The sequence below is a fragment of the Balaenoptera borealis genome (assembly GCF_965194805.1).
Source record: "Balaenoptera borealis genome assembly, chromosome: 10".
In the NCBI taxonomy this organism is placed as follows: domain Eukaryota; kingdom Metazoa; phylum Chordata; class Mammalia; order Artiodactyla; family Balaenopteridae; genus Balaenoptera; species Balaenoptera borealis.
Genome location: NC_138874.1, coordinates 59,965,660 through 59,983,001, shown reverse-complemented (window position 1 = coordinate 59,983,001; position 17,342 = coordinate 59,965,660). Strand labels below are relative to the sequence as shown.

Genomic DNA, 17,342 nt, shown 5'->3' with positions numbered 1-17,342 from the left:
TACACCGTAGCCTGCACATGCAAGCTCCATCCTCCCTCACATAGCTCACTCCTTGACCACCCCATGGGCTTAGCGGTGTGTCACTGGCAGTTCAATTCATGCTCCAGAGAAAGGACTCTGAGGACAAAGTCCATGCAGGCCCCAGAAGCAGGCTCAGGACTCTTTCAACAGGGAAAACTGAGATCTTCTGTATCCACAGTTTGGTCCAGATATGGAGAGGGTGAGCATGGGCTTTGGTGGGCATGTTCCCTTGGCCCTGCAGACTCCTAACCCTAGAGGAATAGGCACCATCTGAGAAGGGTTAGACTGGGGACCTCTAAAGTATGAGACTTGGGGTGGGGGCTCCTCTTGCCTGGGTCTTCGGGGCTTGGCACTGGGAATCTTTATACAATTGGAACAAACATTTATTGAGGTGAGACAAGAGAAAGAGAGAACCCTAAGCTGTCGTTACAGTTAGAATGTGGGATGTTGGGGTGTAAGGTTTAGCAGTGGAGCATTCTGGGTGGGGAGTAGCCATGGAAGGGTGGAAGTGAAGTTCACTGGAGTTGAAGGTGGTCCAGGACAAGAGGTGAGGCTTGGTTGTTGGAGCTACCTGCCCCCCACACATCCAATACACAGTGGTGGAATAGACACAGTTTGCTGGCAGGGATACTGAAGTTACCAGAATGTTGCTAGCATAAGAGATAGGAAAACTGAGTCAGGTGCCAAAGTCCTCAGGGAACACAGGAAGCTGGCCATAAAGGATGACCTCAGTAGAGGATGGTATAACTGAAGGCATGAACCTCAAAGGAGGTGATTTTATAGCAGGGTGGAGGAATTAAGAAAGTGGCCATCCTTCCTGTCCCCAGGTCCAGCCCTAGGATGTGGGAGGGTGTGGGAAAATGAGCAGTCTTCCCTGAGATCCAATATATCAATGGAAAAAGGTAGTTTTTTGCCAAGGTGAGCAGAGTGAAAGAGCACTAAGTGGTGAAACTAAGGAGTTAGGGTAGTTTGTTTACAATGGAACAAGGTTCTAGAGGGCTCCATGGGATGGGGTGGCAGGAAGAGCAGCAGTGGGAGGACAAACCAGGAAGAAGGAAGCACAGACAGGATTGAGATGAAAACTAAGGAGAACACAGATAAATAGAGGGACTTAAAATATTTGGGGGAGTTAAGACCCACAGTTGGGGGTAAGGGCCATTTTAGGATTAACTGGGCTCAAAAGTCAAGCCAGTACCTGTGAAAAAATCCCTGAAATTGCACCTAAAGGACAGTGTGCCTGGTTTTGTGCATACAACATTGGGCTGTCATTCTTAGGCACACTTAAGCATGAAAACCACTGATCTAGACTGTCTATCAAGTCCCAGCAGTCCCTAGGGGAAAAGAGGAGCATTCTAAAGCTCTCCAGACACATGCAGTGTGTGGACTCCGTTTCTGATTTAGTATTTAATGTAAGATGTGACTATTAAAGCAGATAGTGGAGTTACAGCTTAACAGTCAGGACACAAATTAAGTGCAAGTTTCATGCAGTTCCTCTCAATTGATATACCAGTGTAATGGTTCTGGGTTTGTATAGAGACTGATATGTAATAAAAGGACTTTGCTATTTATCATCCAGTCCAACCCGTGGTCTTGATCAGAGTTCTAATTAAAACACTGATGAAACATTGTTTAGTTCCTTGAAAAAGTTCACACCTTCCTATATGGGAAAGCCTAGCCCAAAGTGACAGGAAAAATGCAGAGAGTCTCCTGCTCAAGAAACTTCAGTGGCTCCCATTTATCTGTAGGATAAGGTCCGTGATATAAGGAAGATGGACCATTATCCTACTCTGCCTTCCATCACAGTCATGTTTCCCTCCTACCACCTGTACTAATTCAGGTCATACATTCCCAAATCACAGTGTTTTTAGTATCATGGCCTTTGCTGTTCATCCCACCTGGAATGCTTCCCTGTCCCCACCATTTTTGAGTTAAACCCTCTGAATCCTTTTAAAGCCCAACTCAAATGTACTCCCACCACAGTTTTTTCTGACCTACCAGTTACACGTCATTTTACTCCCTCTGAAATTCTATGCTATGTTTTACCTTATGGCATAAGGTATTAACATATATTTCCAATATTTTACTATGAAAATGTTCAAATATGCAGGGAAGTTGGAAGAATTGTATAGTGAACTCTCATATATCCATTACCTAGAGTCTGCATTTACCATTTTGCTATATTTGCTTTATCCCATATCTTTCCATCTATCCATTCATCAGTCCATCTCAAAGTCAATTGCAGATATCAGTATACTTCACTCCTAAATACTTCAGCATACATATAATTAACTAGAATTCAATATTTATGGTTTTTTTAATTAAAATTTACCTACATATCATGTTTTTAAAAAACACTCTGCCTTCTGCCTTCCCTATCAAACTCTTTAATGGTGGGAACCATTTCTTACTTAACTTTATCCCACCCACCTCCCCACCCACCCATCCAGTAACTAATAATGATGACACTAGTAAGGATAAACACAATCAAAATAATAACAGCTAACATATATCAAGCACTTCCTTTGTGCCGGTACTGTTCTCAACACTTCATATGCTTTATTTAATTCTTTTAACAACCCTATGAACACAGGTACTATAAGGATGCCTGTTATAGATTAGAAACACAGAGGTTAGGTAACTAGCCCAGTATGCATAGATAGCTTTAAGTGGTGGAGACAAAATTTAAGCCCAGCTGTGAGTCAGGGCACATGCTCTTAACCATTCACATTGCCTCCGCATCATCAAAGCCTTACCCCATGCAGGTAACTAACCATATTTATGGAATGTTCAAAGAGTCCACTGCTTTGGACCAGCCTTGTCATGGCCCATTAACAGAGACAGTTGCCTTGAAAAATTTTCCCTGGTAGGTTTGTGATGAGGGCATGAGCCTCCACAATGAAGGTAAAAGGGGGAGAGGGAAGCTAGCTTGTCCATAGACTTGTCACTGGGTCACCAATGAGAATGTCTCATGACTCACATCCCACGGCTTCCTGCATCTACTGTGTGGCTGCCCTGTGTCTCTAGGGCTGGTGCAGGAGGCAGTGGAAGGAGTGTGAAGGAGAGTTCTGAGGCCTGGGAAAGTCACAAGGGCAACTTGACTGGCAGCTGCCTAGACACTCAGTACAGAGGGCAACTGATGAGGAAGCCAGAAGGACAATGGGCCATTATTTCTGGCTGTAGGAAGTTGGTCAGTTTGATACTGGGTGACCCACCCCTCCCAACAATTTGAGTTCTCCTAGTCCTTTGATTGGAGGTAAAGCAATTGGATTTCAAATGATTCACATGCTATTTCTGGAGACTGGGGGCAATCCCAGGACTGGTTATGGCTGTAAGTAATCAGGGATTAACTTTAAGGGTCACCCTCTTGCTCCAATCACCACTACACACCACTGCCAGATAATACAACTCTGATTGTATGAATCCCCTCTTCAGAACCCCTCTATAAAGCAACCCAGGTTAAATACAGGTTAAAACCCTTCACCATATGGCTGATACCTAACTTTCTAAGCAAGCACAGAGTTTTGCTGAACAATAATCACACAGGGCATTAATAGAATTTACATACATAGAAAGAGCTCTGTAATCAAATAGGTGTGGGAACTGTTATATTAAACCAAGGTTAACCCATTTCTTTAAGTGGAACTTCACAGAGCCTTGAATTATTGTGCATGATGAGTCTCTGAAAGGAGAATGCAACAAATTCCCAGTTTTTTCAACAAGGATCTTGAGAGCCTAGTGTTCCATAGAAAGTGTGCTGTCTCAAATGTCATTCTCAACATAGCTACCCCTGAAATTTAACCAGTTTTTCTAAGGCTATCATGGCAGCCATGAAAAGGCACTGTTCACATCTGCTGCTGTGAGGAGCATGGCAGATTCACTGCTCTGGCTGCTGACCCTCTGGATCCAGTGAAGCCACACGAGCTGCTGCTGATGACCAAGCATGATGGGGGTATTCATGCAGGTCCATCCCTGCAAAACATGGGGCTCGTCTAACAGGATGCCCCTTTGACCTGGCTGAAACTTTCTTAGAGCTACACTGCCATTTGAAACTCTTCTACCCAATCTTCTTCCTGTATCCAAATCTGAAGCTGTTGCTGCTTTTTCTTCTTTATCTGTCTCTGGCATATCCCTCAGTAAATCTCTTGCACATTTAATTCCATCTTGGCATCTGCTGCTGACAGGATGTAAACTAGCATACCTATCTCAAATGTGTTTCTAAAGCCCTTCCAGATTCAGTTCCTCCTTGGAACCTCACATCACTTTTATGGAATCTGTTTCTATGGTCTGCACTGAGAGGCCTCCTGATACAGTAGGGGAGCTCATGGACTCTAGAAGACAGTATACCAGGTTCGAATCCCAACTCTGTCACTTGCTAGCAGTACAACCTTTAGGAATTTCCTCAGCAAGCTGTAAAACAGGGGATTACACCACTATTTTGCAAGGCTTACAAGGATTAAATGAAAAATTACACTTAAAGCACTGCACATATAGCAGGTACTCAACAGACAGAATGATACTTATGGTTTACAGTCATTTGTGTTTTTTTCCACTTTCCTTATCAGATTTATAAAGTCTTGAGGATAGACAGTGTAATCTTCATCTTTAACTCCCCTTAAGGGCCTTATTCATTGTGGACCAACAAATAGCTGTTAAATTGAGTGGAAAAAAATGGTTCCTTGCAGAAGGAAAGGGGCATCTCAGAGAAAAGGGGCAGAAGAGCCAATTAGGAGAATCAACCAATGGTACAGGAAATGTAAATATTCAAAATACATGTATAAAATAGGAAATGTTTATATAATATATATATAATATATTTATTACATATAATATTGAAATATATAAAAGAACCATGATTTCAGAAATAACTGCCAAGAAAAGGGCCAGGAATTCCAAAGGTGTGCTCCTAGGCCCCTTTGCAGAGGTTGGCACTCCTGTAAACACAACCAGGAAGAGCTATTTTAGCAGTAAAAGCCTCATACCCAAGCTTAGTGTAACTAGGAAAAAATGGAAGAAAAATGAAGGAAGGAAATTGCAAAGATTGATAATAAACAATGGGTCAATGTAGGGACACAATTAGAACATACAGAGCCAGGGCTTTCCTGCCTAGTTCAGAGTATAGCCTTCTCTTTCGGTACATGGTGTCAGACCATGTTTTTTTGGGTTTTTTTTTTTCTGTTTTCTGTTTTCATCTTTATTGCAGTATAATTGCTTTACAATGCTGTGTTAGTTTCCACTGTACAACAAAGTAAATCAGCCATATGTATACATATATCCCCATATCCCCTTCCTCTTGAGCCTCCCTCCCACCCTCCCTATTCCATCCCTCTAGGCCATCACAAAGGATCAAGCTGATCTCCCTGTGCTAAATAACAAGATTTATTTGTTTGTTTTGTTTGGCCACACTGCGTGGCATGTGGGACCTTAGTCCCCCGACCAGGGATCGAACCTGTGCCCCCTGCTGTGGAAGCTCGGAGTCTTAACCACTGGACCACCAGGGAATTCCCCAGGCCATGTTGGTTTTAGGGTTTTCCCATGGACTCTGACTTGGTGGGGGAAACCACAGCACATCAGGGGTGGCCTCCAAAGTAACCTGTCATTGGTCTGTGCAGGAGGAAGCTACTAGAATCCCTAGAGCTTCTGCCTGTATGCCCAGCTGTGGCTCAGGATCTGGGGAGGCTCAGGAAAGGGTGTAACCTGTCCCACGAGCCCAATGTTGCTCTCTGATGGGAGGGGAAGCCTTCACACTCACCTCAGCTCTTCCCAAAACCTCATTAGTCCCTTGAAACGCCAGCTCTAGGATATTTGAGCCAAGAGTAGAAAAGTTGTAGGTAGAAGAAACGCCTAAGGCCCTGCTGGGGGTACAGCCCAGCACTAGCGATCTCTTTGTTCCCCCAGTAGGCAAGTGTGTTCGTGCGTAGCAAGGTTTCTTCCCTTGTCTTCTAACAGGATGACCCTCCATGATGAGTCTGTGGTTTTCTTCATTTAAGGTCCTGATGCCCCATGAAAGTTCTATGGGTATGATATGTATATAGAAGTGGGCATTTTGGGGGTTGGAGGTAGGAAGTCAGTGGGAGGGGTGCCTTTTAAGAGTCAGGGCTGTTGCTACAGCTCCCATTTAGTAGAAAGCTACCAAGCTCATGAGGTTCAAATCTAGAAGCCAAAGTGTACCAGGGACAACTCCTTCACTGCCCTCAAAACAGCATCCATTTTCTCTGGGCTTCCAGCAATTTTATGAGACAAGCTACAAGGACACACCATTTGAATGAATCACTCAGCTCTCTGCAGTGCCAAGGACTTCATGTATAGTTAATTCAGATTAACTAGGTCCAGCTGACAAGAGTTGGTTTGAATCATAAAGCATATTAAAAGAAATTCAGTTTTATACCTTCAGGAATCTAGTGGAACTATGCTAATAAATTGCTTCTCAGTATACGTCTTAAGGGAAATCTGTTTTAATGAACAGATGAGAATATTTTTCTAATTCAGTCCATCAATTGTGTATACGGAAAGGATTACTTGTCAGGTGTTTAAGGCTACTTGAAATGCTTGCTCTTGTTTATATGGCAGGATTTTAGTTGAACAAACCCTGTGTTTATAAATGGTATAAAATAAACTATCCAACTTGTTATTCCTTCAAAATTAGTGAAGTCCCAATTAACAGAGCAATGAAATCAAGTTACTGTATTCAGGGACTTCCCTGGTGGTGCAGTGGTTAAGAATCCACCTGCCAATGCAGGGGACACGGGTTCGAGCCCTGGTCCGGGAAGATCCCACATGCCGTGGAGCAGCTAAGCCCGCGCGCCACAACTACTGAGCCTGCGCTCTAGAGCCCGCGAGCCACAACTACTGAAGTCCACGTGCCACAACTACTGAAGCCCACGCACCTAGAGCCCGTGCTCCACAAGAGAAGCCACCGCAATGAGAAGCCGGCGCACCGCAGCGAAGAGTAGCCCCCGCTTGCCGCAACTAGAGAAAGCCCGCGCAGCAACGAAGACACAACGCAGCCATAAATAATTAATTAACAAAAATAAAAGTTACTGTATTCATCACTCAGAAGGAACCACTCACCTTTTGCATGGGCTATTCTTCCAGCTGGGGCAGGTAGCAGGGGGGAATCCCTATTCTTTCAGATTTTGTAACACACATTTCTTCTTCTCTCCTTTTCTTCTACAAACATTTATTAAGCAACTAGCGTGTGTGAGACACTGTGCCGGAGGCTAATTAAAAATCAACAATCTCAGGCTTCCTTGGTGGCACAGTGGTTTAAGAATCTGTCTGCCAATGCAGGGGACACTGGTTCGATCCCTGGTCCAGGAAGATCTCACATGCCACGGCGCAACTAAGTCTGTGCACCACAACTACTGAGCCTGCGCTCTAGAGCCCGTCCTCCGCAACAAAAGAAGCCACCGCAATGAGAAGCCCGCGCACCGCAATGAAGAGTAGCCCCCACTCGCCACAACTAGAGAAAGCCTGCATGTAGCAACGAAGACCCAATGCAGCCAAAAATAAATAAATTAATAAAAAAACCAATCTCACAGTCTAGAAAGGGAGACAAACATCAAGTATTGTAAAGTGCTGTCTGCGCAAGAATTGCTGTATGAACAGAGGACAGTGGGGTTATGAAGGGATCAGATCACCCTGAGAGCATCAGGAAGGCCTCAGAATTCAACGGATTCTTAAAAGTGGAGGATGTGTTTGTGTGGCAGACAAGGAGGGGGAGGGCAGCACATAAGGAAAGAATGCTCAGGCACGATGCAGCATGGCATGTTCAGCAAACTGCAAATAATATGACAAGAATGGGAATTACAACAGATGGGATATTAGGGGAGGAGGTAGCAGGAAGAGGGGTTTTCTAGCAAGGCCAGGCTGGAGAGGTCAGCTGAGGCCAGATCACAAGCTACCAGACAGTGCCTGCTCAGGTTCTACCTCCTTCATGAAATTACAAATGTGAAATGATAGACATATAGAGTCCAGATCAAGGGAAGCATGGGCTGGCCGTCCTCAGTATTAGGCCCATATCACAACTGGAATACCGTATTTAGGATGATGATGGTAACAAACTAGAGGGCATCAATGAAGTGGAAGGGTAAATCTGGACCCTACTGCTTCACCTTGGTCGCAGGCAGAAATCTTTCTCTAGTTGCGGCGAGCAGGGGCTACTCTTCGTTGCGGTGCATGGGCTTCTCATTGTCGTGGCTTCTCTTGTTGCAAAGCACGGGCTCTAGGCATGTGAGCTTTAGTAGCTGTGGCACGGGGGCTCAGTAGTTGTGGCTCATGGGCTCTAGAGCGCAGGCTCAGTAGTTGTGGCGCACGGGCTTAGTTGCTCCACAGCATATGGGATCTTCCTGGACCAGGGCTCGAACCCGTGTCCCCTGCATTGGCAGGTGGATTCTTAACCACTGCACCACCAGGGAAGTCCCTAAATTTGTGATTTCTTAATTGAAAAGATTTGAAAACATATTTGTTGGTCCTTTTAATTCCAGGCAAAGCCAAGCGACAATGCACCAGTGACTCACCAGTGAGACTGCATTTAAAATACAGCTGCCTCAGAGCCAAGACCAGCCTTGTGAAAACACACTTCAGGACAGCATGGAACTGGGTATTGACCAAGAAGTCTGGAAAACACACTCTGCACTCTTAAAGACGTAGAGCCAGGTCTTTCAAGACACAGAAGACCAATGTGAAGGGGCTTTAGAGATACAGTATTAGGTATGTGGGTTATCTATCGCTGCAGAACAAACCAAACCATACCAAAACTTAGTGGCTTAAAACAGTTTATGTCTATGACCCTGTGCATTGACTGGACAGTTCTCCTGGTCTCCCTCAGGCTTACTCATGCAGCTGCATCAGCTGGTGGGTGAGCTGGGGACTGGGCTCAGCTGGGAGAGCTTGGTCAGCTGAGCCGCTCTCTCCTTACAAGATCTTTCATCCCAGTCTCCTTCATGGCACAGCAGCTTCAGCCAGCATCCCAAGAGGGTGAAAGTGGTAGCCTCCTCAGTCACATAACAGCAATTCCACCACATTTTATTAAAGCAAGCCACAAAGACAGCACCTACAAGGGCTGGGGAAATAGACTTTGTGTCTTGATGGATGGAACAGTGAAGTCACAGTGCAAAAGAGTATGGAGTCTACCGCAGAGGACTTGGTGCCAGGGCAAAAACACCTGTATGATGTGGGGTGAGTGCAAAAGGGCTGAAAAGCAAAGCAAGGCTTCCCCAGGCTCCTGACCATGCAGAGACAGAAAACTGGAAAAACTGAGTGGCAGAGTGGCCAGACTTTTGCAGGTTGACCCAAAGCCTTCAGAGAGTGCAATTTAGAGTACAATCTAGCAAAAAGCCTTGACAGAGGCCAGCAAGAGAGCAGGGCTTACTGCTCACCCACACACCCTAACTCTCCAACAGAACTCACTTTTAGGGAGGTTTGGCTCAGGAATGGTAATTTGCCAAGTAATAGTACAACCTTTTACTCCAATAATACCTTTTTTTAAAAAAATATCTGGGACTTATTAACTCACTGCCTTCTTTCCAGTGCCTTGTGAAGTGAGAACAGGGACTCTTGTTCCTCTTTTAGAGAAAAGGAAACTAAGGCCTGGAGGGACTACCCTCCAGTCCTCCAGAAGTTTGGCACAAGAGCCAGGAATCTCACAACTCCCTGTCAGGTCTCTGTCCCATGCCAGGGCATTAGCCTTGTCCCTGCCACCTACTGAGACCTCCCTCTTCAACTCCCTTCTACAGAGGTGGTTCAGTCACTCCCTGGGGGTGTGATAGCATCAGCACCTAAGGCTCTGTGTAAATAAAGGGGACCTAGGTCCTCCACGCCATTCTGTGGGCAGAGGAACTGTCAGGCAAGAGCAGCTTTTCAGGGTTTTGGGAAGGTGATGTTCAAAATAGCCCTCCTCAACCTGCAGACTAAGCATAACTAAGGTAAGAGTCAAAGGTGGGTATCATTTTTCAGTTTCAAAGTATTTTTACAATATGAACTCACTGGATCCTTATAATCATGATGATGATGATGATGATGACATCTTACACTTAGGATATTCCAGGTACCATTTTACATCCTTTGCATGTATTAACTCATAAATCCTCATAATAACCCTATGAGGGTAAGTACTATCACCAACTCAAAACTGAGAGACACTAAAAATAGAACTACCATACGACCCAGCAATCCCACTACTGGGCATATACCCTGAGAAAACCATAATTCAAAAAGAGTCATGTACCACAATGTTCACTGCAGCTCTATTACAATAGCCAGGACATGGAAGCAACCTAAGTGTCCATCAACAGATGAATGGATAAAGATGTGGCACATATATACAATGGAATATTACTCAGCCATAAAAAGAAATGAAATTGAGTTATTTGTAGTGAAGCGGATGGACCTAGAGTCTGTCATACAGAGTGAAGTAAGTCAGAAAGAGAAAAAGAGAAAAACAAATACCGTATGCTATATTCCATATATATGGAATCTAAAAAAATATATATATATATGGTTCTGAAGAACCTAGGGGCAGGACAGGAATAAAGATGTAGAGAATGGACTTGAGGACATGGGGAGGGGGAAGGGTAAGCTGGGACAAAGTGAGAGAGTGGCATGGACATATATACACTACCAAATGTAAAATAGTTAGTGGGAAGCAGCCACATAGCACAGGAAGATCAGCTTGGTGCTTTGTGACCACCTAGAGGGGTGGGAAAGGGAGGGTGGGAGGGAGATGCAAGATGGAGGAGATATGGGGATACATGTATATGTATAGCTGATTCACTTTGTTATAAAGCAGAAACTAACACACCATTGTAAAGCAATTATACTCCAATAAAGATGTTTAAAAAAAAAAAAAAAAAACACTGAGAGACAAAGAGGCTTAGTAACTTCCCAAGGTTAACATGACTAGTAAGTAGAGGAGCCAAGATTTGACTCCAGGCGCTTGGCTTCAGAGCCCATGTCCTTAAACCACTATACTATTCTACCTTCCAAATACTGAATATTATCATCCCATTACATCAAATGAGGAAACTGAGTCAGAGTGGTTTGATGACTTCCCTAAACTCACCCACAGTCCCACTACATCAAAACTAGGAGACAAAACCAAGGTCTTTCCCCTATAAGCCAAGACCTATTACAGTGTGACAGCTGAGGTTATCAGCCATTTCTACTTTAAATAATTTTCCTAACAGGAAGAATTATAAAGGGTGAGAGGTGGAGCCCAGAGTGGGAGGCCAAAGGCAGTACCAATTTTGAATCTATTCCAAAACATGCTACCCTACAGCTAGGGAAATGAAAATGTAATGCATTTTATACATGATGATATTTTCCTTGAGAAGACAATGGCCACCTTTAAGAACAGAAGCAGAGGAAGGATGAAGCTGTGAAAATGGGAACTCTCAGTAAACTGACCCCAGAAGCTAGTCCCCAGGAAAATTGGTTTGGCAAAGGGAGGGCCCAGGGAGGTTATGCTCCTAGTGCCAATGTATGAAGGCACCAGGCAGTGTGCAGGCAGAAAGGACACAAACACATTACTTTGCCCCCAGATGCCATTCATCCCCACTCAACTACTGCCCAGGAAAAGGCAAACTTCCTCTTCCCTGCTGCCTAGATTAGAAGCCCAATCTGTTGCTTTCCCTTTGGAGCCATCCATGAGAATGCAGCTACCAATTCCCAGGACCTATCAAATGGGCTACCTTCACCTCTGCCAAGCCCTGGTCCACCCCAAGGTTTAACCCGAGTCCCTTGGGATGCTGCAACTCAGGAACTCCTGGCTTAGAGTGGCAGGGCTGTGCTAAAGGCTAGACTCTCTAGCTCTGGCCAATGAGAAAAAACTATTTCATCAAGGCTAGGTCTCTCTTATTTCAAAGCCAATGCCCTTATCATCATTTCAGATGTTTTCCCCCTAAGTGTCCTCAGTGGTCACTTAGGATTCAGAATACTGTCAATTGCTTTGTGAACTGGTACGTTATCTGCTCCTGAATATCATGACAGCATGGGGTCAGCAGATCTATTTCTGGCCACCAGAGAAACAAGAGTTCAAGATAGAAAGGGGGAAGGATAAAACTGTCCCTGTTCACAGACAATGAGATTGCCTATGACTATGCAAAAAATCCTAATGAATCTACAAAAGAACTTCTAGCACTAATACATGAGTTTGGCAAGGTCACAAAAGATCAATATCCCCAAATCAAATGTATTTATATACACTAGTAACATACAATTGGAAAGCAAAATTAAAAGAAGAAATGGGGGAATAAAAAAGCTAAGCATGATGCTTACAAGCTCCAGTGAACTTTCACATCCACTTAAGAGGAAGAAACGAGGGAGCTATGTGAACAACTGCATTCTCACTACACCCGATTGTGAAATGCCCTTAGGGAAGGGTGCCCAGCCTTGTAGAAAGGGTCTTCAGGTGATTCTGATTGCCTCCAGATAGAGAACCAATTTGGAAGAATTTGCATTGCCTGGAAACCTGTTAGAAATGGAAATTCCTCCCATCAATGGAATCAGACTCAGGAGGTAGGATCTAAAGAATTTTAACAAGCCAGGTGATTCTGATACCCACACTATACTTGGTTCAAAACAGCAACTTCCGTAGTTCATTCTGTGCCTAAGTGACAAAGGCACACAGGCTGCTGGAAGTTTGTAGCACCCTCTGCTGGTGCCCATCTGCAAAGGCCGACCTCTAAACTAAAAACAAGACACTCATAACTCTACTTTGACAGCCTGTGAATTTTTTATTCAAGTGAAGAAAAGAAAACTCCAGTTTCCTATTACATCCACTGCTGCTTCAATCCACTGTAGCTCATGGTGCATTCTCCTATGGCTCTGCTGCAGCTTTCATTTCCTTTTGCAACCTTCATTCTTCTGGGCTCCTAATAAAAGACCCAAATGAGCTTGTTGAAACTGTTTCCAAGGCCAGGCAAGTCGCCCCACACAGAAGGAGGTGGGTGAATGAGGCCTTCTCTGCCTTAGCCCAAGGGCAGTGTAACTTTGGCTACCATGGCGATGTGGTACATGAGTCACTCCCCTACACAAAACCAAAATTTCTCAATGGCTTCCTATAACACTAGAAGCAAAATCTAGTCTTTACCAGGACCTTTGAAGCCTGCAGGATTAGAGCCCTGGCTACTTCTCTAAATTCATTTCCAATCACCCTTTCCCTTCTCACTCTTAAGCCAAATTGGCCTCATAATTGTTTGCAGAACATGCCAAGCCTGCTCCAGAGGCCCGCGCAGTTGCTATTCCTTCCACCCCTAGATATCCACATGGGTCCTTCCTTATTTCATTCAGGCCTCTGCACAAAAGTCACCTCTACAGGCCTTTTAGCGCTGTCAGGCAGCAAATGCTCCTGTCTCTTTCATCCTGTTTTCTAGTGTGTGGGTGTGTGTGTGTGTGTTACAAAGACAGCACTTTTGCTACCTAAAGAGTCAATTCCCACCAGCCAAAGATCACCAGGAACACACATTAGTCAAAGTTAGTTTTTAAAATTAAACTCCCTGTAGCAAGAGAGACTGAACACCATGGAGAAGAGTGGGGAATCTCAGAGGGTTTTAGGAGGGACTTGTACATGATTTGGGCTGTGTTAGGTGATGTTACAGAGTGTTCAAGAAAACAAGTGGGGTGCTATTCCAGATTGAGTGTTTTCAGAAAGCTGGGGCAATTCAGTACCTTAGTTACTAGTATTTTTTTTTCTGGCTGTGCCACGCAGCATACAGAATCTTAGTTCCCCCCACCAGGGATTGAACCCATGCCCCCTACAGTGGGAGTGTGGACTCTTAACCAATGGACCACCAGGGAAGTCCCTCTTAGCTACCAGTATTAATCGGGGGGGTGTATTGTTATTTTTGTGTTGCATGGTGTTCATTCAGGCTTAATTATGACTGAAGATGGCCTTTCCCGATCATGCAGAGTCCTCATCTGCTGTTGATATTCGGTAACATTATGTTCAGTAAGGGAACACCACTGTAACTACGCTAGTTGACAGCTTTCAGGGATGCTTTTTTTTCTCATATATTTGTTTATTGTCTAGAAAGTAAGCTTCCTGAGGGCAGGGACTTTGTCACCAGTGCTTAAATAGTGCTTGGCATATAGTAGGTGTTCAATAAATGTTTGATAATTATTTTTTCAAAACATCTTCCATACCTCAGGCCCTACATATCTACAATACAGCCCTATATCTGGGACAGGTAAATTCGAGTCCTTAGAATGTCTCATAAGTGATGTCAGAGCCAACAGTAGCTGCTGGTAGGCAGACAGGTATTAACAGTTACATTTTATAGAACTTTAAAACAAGGAGAGCAACTAGGTCCTCTGGACTCTCCCTTAGACTAGATGGCATTTAGCTTTCATCAGTGTTCAGGGAAGATAATTATCATGAAAAAACACTACTCTCCAATGACAAAAGATGGCCAAGTTTAAAGACTGTGCTACAAATAAAATGGGAGAAACACTCCTCAATCTATTAATCATCTTCCTTTTCCCATTCAACATCTTATAGCCATATGGGTTTTTAACAAAATATCAGACATAGTCCGTGATTCAGTTAGTCTTCCAGAAAGATTCGCATGCTAATAAAGCTGTCACCATTCCACCATTCCCTTACTGCAATTTAAAAATAATTCTGCAGCTTACTTATGCAGAAAGGGAATTAAGATACCATTTTTAAACCTATCAAGTTGGCAAAAATACAAAAGTTAAGTAATACCTTATTTTGGCAATGATGTGGATCAACAGGCAAACTCATACACTGCTAGTGGAAAAATAAATTGGTACAACTTCTACTGAAGTCAATCTGACAATATCTAATGAAATTTAAAATGCACAAAGCCTCTGACCCAACAACTTTCCTTTTAGCAATTTATTCTACAGATAAACTTGCACACAGGCAAAGTAACATATGTTATTTATTGCAGTACTGTTTGAATAGTAAACAATCTAAATGTCCATCTCTCTGGGAACGCGTAATAAATTAGGACATCTGTGCAGTGGAGACAACACTAAGAGAAAAGCTCCCCTTGACACTGGGGAGATGGTCTGGTACCATCATCTAGAACTCGATGTTGCTAGAAGCTGGCCTGGCACTCACAGCTAGGCCTTATTGTTTTCCTGTTGAACATAAAAAATTTCCCAAAACACCCCAACATCAGACAAGGAGATCTGTGGCCATGACAGATCAGGACAAAAACAAGACTATGTAGTAATGATGTCTGAACACAGATAAAAACATGAACATTGGGGCTTCCCTGGTGGCGCAGTGGTTGAGAGTCTGCCTGCCAATGCAGGGGACGCGGGTTCGAGCCCTGGTCTGGGAGGATCCCACATGCCGCGGAGCAACTCGGCCCGTGAGCCACAATTACTGAGCCTGCGCGTCTGGAGCCTGTGCTCGGCAACGAGAGGCCGCGATAGTGAGAGGCCCGCGCACCGCAATGAAGAGTGGCCCCCGCACCGCGATGAAGAGTGGTCCCCGCTTGCCACAACTAGAGAAAGCCCTCGCACAGAAACGAAGACCCAACAAAGCCATACATACATAAATAAAAAGAATGTAAGCAGAGAAGAATAGCATTAAAAAAAATAAATTAATTAATTAATTAAAAAAACAAAACAAAACAAAAAAAACCCCTTCCCTGAAAGCCATCAGGGAGTTTGGGTCTTTAAAAAAAAAAAAAAAAAAAAAAAAAAAAAAACATGAACATTACTGTAACTACAAACATGACCAAACATCCCTCTATCCTGGCTGATATGAGTGACTGCTGTAACAGCAGCACTTATGAATTGTAACATTAGCCTCAATTCATTCCTCCTGCCTTATTAAGATTTATTAAAATATGCAACCATAGAATTGCTCCAGCAACCTGAAAGCATCCAATCCACAGCAAATATGAGCTTCCTTAACACTTTCCCCTAAAACCAACTAATCCAAACCCCAATCCACTAAGTCCTTTCCAACACACTGCAACTGAGATGCCCTATAATTCCCCATGGTGTGTGTTCTCCCTCACTGCAATGAGCAATAAACTCAACTCATTCAACTAAGGTGTGTCCCTACAGGGGAAGGGATTGGCACATGTTAAGCAAAATAATCAAGGTGCAAAACCATGTTTATATGTGCACATATGCGTATATGCTACAATTTGTGTAAAATAACATAAAAATAAACCTTAAAAAAATATATTTGTATATGCATAGAATAGCTCTGGAAAAACACACTCATTAAAAATGGTTGTCTCTTGGAAGGAGAGCTAAAGGCTGGGGCACAGGGGTGGGAGAAGACTCTTCAGTATGTACAGTTTGTTACCCTGTTCATGATTCATTTACTTGAAATTAGTAACTTTTAAAAAAGAGAGTAAGAATCACAGGCACCACTGTGGAATCAATAGTGAAGAAAGTTCAGAATCTTGCCTGGACAGTTAGGCGTATCACATTTCTACATGTCTGCATGTGAGATTTCAACCATGTTGAAGTCCTCAAATTGCATCCTTACTGCCAAAATGCTCTCCAGCTAAGCCTCCAAAATCAGTCTTTGTGGAAAAATAGGATCAAATTTCATGTACTTTGACGTCTTATTAAAGGCAGCTGATTAGTCTGTATCAAAAAACCATTAGGTAGGCTCCCTGGTTTCAGACTATACTACAAAGCTACAGTAATCAAAACAGTATGGTACTGGTGCAAAAACAGAAACATAGATCAATGGAACAGGACAGAAAGCCCAGAAATAAACTCATGCACTTATGGTCAATTAATCTATGACAAAGGAGGCAAGACTATACAATGGAGAAAAGACAGTCTCTTCAATAAGTGGTGCTGGGAAAACTGGACAGCTACACATAAAAGAATGAAATTAGAACATTCTCTAACAACATACACAAAAATAAACTCAAAATGGATCAAAGACCTAAATGCAAGGCCAGACACCATAAAACCCTCTTAGATGAAAACATAGGCAGAACACTCTTTGACATAAATGACAGCAATATCTTTTTGGATCCATCTCCTAGAGTAATGAAAATAAAAACAAAAATAAACAAATGGGACCTAATAAAACTTAAAAGCTTTTGCACAGCAAAGGAAACCATAAACAAAACGAAAAGACAACCCACAGAATGGGAGAAAATATTTGCAAATGACGTGACCAACAAGAGTTTAATCTCCAAAATATATATACAAACAGCTCAAGCAGCTCTATGTCACAATAACAAACAACCCAATCAAAAAATGGGCAGAAGATCTAAATAGACATTTCTCCAAAGAAAACATACAGGTGGCCAAAAAACACATGAAGAGATGCTCAACGTCACTAATTATCAGAGAAATGCAAATCAAAACTA

General features: G+C 43.3%; 1 protein-coding gene across 1 annotated transcript in view; it reads right to left on the bottom strand.

The window, feature by feature from the left end:
• SAMD8 (sterile alpha motif domain containing 8) overlaps positions 1-17,342 on the bottom strand; it is a 111,916-nt gene that overhangs the window by 4,590 nt on the left and 89,984 nt on the right. The window lies entirely within an intron of this gene.